The following is a 7,126-nucleotide window of genomic DNA, read 5'->3' as shown; positions in this document are numbered from 1 at the left end:
ATTTTCATTAATCTAAAAATTACTAAACGTTTTAAGAATACTAATGTGTATAATTAAATATTAAGTTGGCACTTAATTATATTTTCATGTGAACACTCAATGAGTTTAATTTAAATTAGTATTTTAAATTTAGTTAAAATATCTAAATTGATCTATTCATACTTATAAAATTCTAATTCTCAAATGTTCATCTTTATCATATAATCTTTTTTGTTTTTACTCTTTTTTATTGTTGTTGTTTATAATATCCTATTATAAAGTTTCGAAAAGTCGTTCTTTTAGGTGAAATATAATGGGCGATGGTGATAAAAGTAAAAAAAACTAAAACAAGAACAACCTCAGTAAGAGAAATTACAGCAATAGAAGAATTCGAACTCAGGGTGAAAATACTGTATTATGTAAGTGTGGGTTGTGTATAGTGATTAAGTACTCAACGAAGTCAAAAAATTTAGAAAATTTTTTTTATGAGTGTCCCAACTATGAGGTAAAAATTTCTATTTGATGGAATTATTAAGTTGATACGGGTTTAGAGAGATGATTTAGTGATTGTTAATTCAATGTTTCTTTTTGCATTATTGTAATTTAGATTTTTATGTAATTTCTTTCATTGGACCGATGGATATGAAGAACAAATTGTAGTTCAGATTGCACAAAAATTTTTTTAATGATCTTTAGAGAGTAGTATTAGTACATTGAAGATGCTGATGATGCTACTATTGTGTGTTATAATAATTATTGGGTTTGATTTTGGTGTTTGGTTGCTTTGATTTTTAGTTAAGAAATAGCTAGAGTATGAGTGTGTTCATGATTATTATGTAATAATTTATGATTATAAATGAAGTTAAGTTTTTTTCAACTCTGTATCTCGTTAAGTTGGATGAAGGATAATCTAATGACAAAATAAACCTAATAGATATACACTTTTAAATAGAACAACTTGTAACTTGAACTCGACTCGTTAACAGTTCGATAAGCTAAACTCGTGAGCTGGTGAGCCAAGCTTGAGCCTGAAATTGAGCTCATAAATTAAATAAGCCGAGCTTGAACTTGGATAAGCTCAACTCATTAGCTCGTGAATTGACTCGATTATATATATATATATATATATATATTATAAAAATCTTAATTATTTAATATTTATATTTATTTTTTACATATAATTTTAATATAGGACATAAATAAAAAATTTATAATTTATTGATAGATAAACAATATATAAAATTGATCTTTTTAAATATTTTTAAAAATATATAAGTTATAATTTATTGATATAAAATTATAGATTATATATCTATGTTTCTCTTATTTGAGCCAGCTCGTGAGCTTTTGGTGAGCTAAGCTTAAGTTTAAGAAATAAGCTCGATTGTTAATGAGTTGAGCCGTGAGCCAAACTCAATTTTCGTGAGCCGAGCTTGAGCTTGGTCTAGCTCGACTCAACTCGGCTCACTTCCAGCCCTACTTGTAACATATCATTATAATTATAATAACCATGATAATTGTCTTAACAAAAGTATAGAATAGTATCAATTATACAATAGCATAATATAAAATGTAAAATATAAACTAAGCTAAAAATTTATAGTTAGGGTCATATCATCATGAACAAACATTAAACAAAATATAAGTTCAGACTTAATCCATGACAAAGCAAATCAAAAATAACAACTAAAGCAATAACACTAAATTATTCCTACTAGCATAAAGTAACAACTAAAGTCTTCATGACATGACATTATCAAGCTTTTTTTTGTGCCTTAAATCAGTATTGGAATAAACTTCAACAAAGTTTTCATCTTTTCAGATATTCCTGCACTTTCTCCTTCCATTATCTCCCTTAAAATCACATTAGCAACACCAACATTTGGCTTTGAAGAACTGGCAACATCAACAGATGACCTGACAATTGAAAGTTTAATTTATTTCTCCTAATTATTTTTAACTTGGGTAACCGTCAATCATAATAACTAGAATCAACCACAATACTAATATTTATAATATTAATAGTAATAGTTGATCATAATACTAAATAAAATTATTCAAATTGTAGCTTCTAAATAATTTTAGTAACAAATTATTTTAACAGCATCTTGAGCAATAGCACCTTGAACAGTAGTATCTTAAGCAACAACAACACGTTGAACAATATTATTTTGAGCAGCAACAACACTTTTTACAGTAGTATTTTGAGCAACAATACCTTGGACTTGGACAACATCTCCAGCTTGAATAACAACATGTGCACCTTATTGGGTACAAGTTTCATCACCAACTTAGTGTTCATCAACTTGGTCAGTTTGTGGGGCTTCTTCACTAACTTTATCATCAGCCTATTCTGCAGCAGTTACTGTCTCCTCTATCCTTAGCTTTTTTACAATTTCATACTCCCTTGTAGTGTGACCAATATCGCCACATATTCCACAAGTAAACTTGTCATATTGTCTCTTTAATTTTGTAGACTTTCTCTCTTAACTGCCTCCAACAGGGACATCATGTGCATCCTTCTTTTTTGCATAGAGCTTTGGCTTTCTACGGAATTTTGTTCTTGCCGGGGATAAGCAGAGGAAATACTCAAACTTATCCCACATCTCTTCTTCTCTGACTGGGTTGATACGAAACTCATATGTCTTATTGTAAGACTCTATTGTCAACCATGCATGAACATAGTTTTCAGGCCGACCATTCATACATGCAATAGTCACGATGGCATGATGACAAGATAATCCTAAAAATAAGATAACTAAATGAATTTGTTGCCGTATTTAAAAAAATAAATAAATTCAAAAAATACCTGTATTACCTGATAACTGTCATGATCTGCAACTGCATGCATGTGTAATTTTTCAAATTAACTATTACATTATGTGGCCCACCATGAACTTTAAACATGAGTTCCGCACCATCACCAGACCACATAGGCGATTGGTATTTGCTGTGTGATTTATCCATCATGCCTCACCTAAAAAAAATGATTTTTTAGAGTTTTTGTCTTGATTTGAGCTACTTTTCGTGAAGGCTTCTAGATCAAATAGCTGCTTCAATTAGGTTTTGCTATTACCCTTTTATTTTTCTAATTCATTTGATTTATTATATCTTTGACTTTGCTAATTGATCAAAAGCATTTTAGATGGTTCACAATACTCTATCTGGTATAAAGTATTTCTACCCATGCTAGAATGCTTTGAAAAATATATTTTATTAATATACTTTTTTTAATTATTCAATTTATTACCTGGTGTGATATGTGTTATTTACAAAGGGATTTGACTCTCTTAATTTTATTTTGAGTTTATTAAGATAATCTGATAGGTAAAATCAGTAACTCTTTCTAACTTGTTATACATTGAATTTCTTAGTCATAACAGAATTTTAATTTTGATTGCTTCTTATTTTCAAAATTTAGGGGTATATAAACTCTGGTTGTCCTTACACTACATTAAATATGTTCAATGAAATAGTACATCAAGGATTAAGACCTAACAAGCTCACATATAATACACAAATTTTAGTATGTGTCAAGAGTGAAAAGATGAATACTGCAATGCAGTTTTTGGAGGAAATGAAGGTAAGCACTTGAAATTCAGGTCCTATAGTAGATAAATATGAAACCTTTTGAAGTTTCTCTTTTTTATATTTTTAGGTCAATTTAAAAAAATGCATTCATGAAGATCTGTTTTCAGACATCATTACATATTCAACATTGCTCAAGGTTAAATTTCTCATTTATTTATTTGTTTGATTACTTTGTTGTATTATAGAACCATAAATTCGTCCATTCAAAAGTGATATTCACTTTATAATGTCTGTAACTCCCAACTAGAATATTCTTAACTCACTAGTAGTGAACTAAGGGGTAGCTTCAAGGCCACCATTATTGAGACAGCTAGACAGGCATGTATTCCTTTGACTCTTATTATGAAAAATATTTTAGGATTTTATCTACAGTAGTTTGGTCATGTGCAAGGAAGACTTGTTAGGAGATAGATAAAATAGAGTTGCCTAATAATTAGTTAGTTACAGTTAGGAGATGATGAAAAACTATGGGGGAAATCATTAAAAAGTTTTAAAAGTAAATGGTTTATCTATAGACATGGTTTCTATTAGGACAATATGTCGTTGCTTGATCCATTTAATATTGTTCTCTCAGCTAGTTAGAAAATGCTTAGTTGGTTTGTACTATCTAAATTTATTTTAACGAATGTCATTATCTGTCCATTATATTAATTCAATGGATATTTATGCCACTACAACAATATAAATTAATTTTTTAGGGTTATATGTGTCAAAAAAGAATTAAAATTTGTCAAAAAAATAATTTTTGACACTATTTTAACTATAAAAATATGTTAATAAAAGTTTTGTCAAAAATAGTATTTTTAACATATAAGTAATTGTGAAAAAAGTTTAATCTTATTTTGATAAATATTGGTCGTCAAAAATAATGTTAGAAAAATTTGAGAATATATTTTTTGTGATACTTATTAACCGTCAAAAATACTATTTATTTTGACACTTATTGACCAGAAAAAATTCTCAACAACAATTTTTTTTACAATTATTAACCGTGAAATATACTGTATCATGGATATTTTTTGACAATTTTTTACTATAAAAAAACTCAATCATATATTTTTGACATTCATTATTATAAAAGTTAAGGTTTCACCTATTATTTATTTTTTAAATAAAAATGACTATAACAATAGACAAAACAAAAATTCTACCACTGTGACATGAATATGCTTTCACTTTATCATACATAATCATTGTATAAAATCAAACAAGAACTTTGCAATTTTGATCATTGATCATGATTAAAAACTAGTACAAATAGCATTCTTTATTTAGCATTTGACAAGTATATCAATAACAATTAACACTAAGTACCAAAACACTCAATATCATAATATCATATTATTAATGTTCTTTTTTGTATAGTGCTATATGAATCACACATAAACTCATCAAAGTCTTGAGCATTAATCAAGTGAAGTAGGATTGTTATCACTTTGAACTATAGGCAACCTTCCATCCAATAGTTGCTCAAGTATTTCTACCATATGATCTACCTTTTTTTTCAAATCTTCCACCTCTATTTTAGAGTCTTCATATTTTTTTCTGCACATTAAAGTTTTGTTTGAAGATCAGAAAATATGAATGATCTAGAAACCCATAACTGTGTAGGTGTCACGCCAGCCCCATAACCACGACCTCGTCCATGTCGTTCAGGTCTAAATACTTCTATCATCACCTTATGTTCATTCATCTCTAATGTTTCTTCATTTACTTGAGATGATAATTCCTTGGGTAATGCTACTGTGCTGAAGGAAAGTTTTTTCCTCAGCTACTGAAACTATGTGGCTACGCGAGGCGTGTTGTGATGCTGTCAACCATCCTGCAAAGTGCTGCTCCATACGCAAAATTTGCAGAAATTGTCGACGGAATTGATGGAGGATTAGTTGGTAATCATATGAGTAATCTTGTGGGTTTTTTTGCCCGGTGTTTCGAAGAAAATTTTTGGTCTATGATGTGGGCTTTTATTTTGTTAGTATGGTTTAAATGTTGTGTGATCAAAAGGATATGATGCAATAATGTTGTGCAGGAAGCAAGAATAAAATAAAATAGAAAAATTTTTCTAAGATGTTCCATTTACTTTATTGGAACTTCAAAAATAACAAATTTATTAAAAGAAATAACACTTTTTTATATTCCAAAAATTATATATATCATGTTATTTTATATTGATTAAATAATTGTGTATCTATTTTATATATTATTTCTTAATTTAAGAAGTTATGATGTATAGAATTGGCACATTGATTTTAATTAAAAAAAAAATTAAAATCATAAACTTTAATCTTATCTTGTACATGATACATGACAAATTATTAAATTTAATATTTGCAAATATGATAATATTATGCTACTACAATTAACTTTTTCATTGCTCAAATAAAATTATTCAATTTGAGTAATTTATTTTTTATTTTTAAAGGTATAAATTGTAATTATAAATGATGATAAATGATATGTCTAGTAAAAAAAATAATTAAATCTTATTTTACTTCTACTTTTTTAAAATCAAAGTATTATTGATTTCTTAAAAAATCAAATAATTTAATCTTTTAGTAAAATTTTTTCTTTTAAATGCATCTAAATATGTTTAAAATTTAACAAAAATACTTTATTATTTTAAAAAGTGTTTTTTCACCAAAAAAAAATCTAATCCAAATAAATACTTTTTTGAGTAATACTATACATCTAAATTTTTTTATGAACTAAGTCTAACCAAATTAAATTATAAGACTTGAAATATATTAGCTATAACTGATTTTTGTTATGTTAAACTAACTTGATTATACTTGATTAATAAAAATATTTGGATATATAGTATTTTTTTTCTTTAGGTTATTCAATGTATTTAATGTTAATATTATTTCTCTTTAATAAGTATAGATAAACTAAAAAGACAATCTTATTTGCCTTATATATAACAACTTTTTTAGTTCTTTCTTATATAATTGTATTTAAATACAGCATGAACATTTCGCTTTAAAAATATTTTTATAAGGAAAAGTCTAGGGGCCAGTAACTTGTGTTTTCTGGCCAGCACTTAACCATTAAAACAAAAGTGAGTGATTTCCCACCATTAGAAATAATCTCACACCATTAAAAATACTATTGATGGCCAATTGATGGTTACAAAATACCAAAATTATTGGCCCCCTAGCATTCATCTTTTTATAATATATGATTGAGATTTGTCTTTTACTATATTATTTTAAATAAGAAAAACAAAGAGAAATAAAAGAAAAAAAAAACTGGTGACAAATATTAAATATATCTCTATAATTAAAAATATTTTTTCTTTTTTTTCTTATTCTTTTTATTTTTTCTGTTTCTTTGCATTTGTTTATCTACTTATTTATAATATATTAAAGGTGAAACTAAATATTATTATCTTGAAAACTAACACATAATATAAGTAAAAAATATTGCACATACATTTTAATAGTGAAGTTGACATATTTTTTTTATTCAATATTTTCTTCATTCATCTTTAATTTACTAATATTAATATCTTTTTGTTTCGTTTACTTTTCTTAATTATCATATGGTATGAAAAGAA

This window comes from Arachis ipaensis, chromosome B03, assembly GCF_000816755.2.
Source record: "Arachis ipaensis cultivar K30076 chromosome B03, Araip1.1, whole genome shotgun sequence".
Lineage (NCBI taxonomy): Eukaryota > Viridiplantae > Streptophyta > Magnoliopsida > Fabales > Fabaceae > Arachis > Arachis ipaensis.
This window is presented reverse-complemented; position numbering follows the sequence as displayed.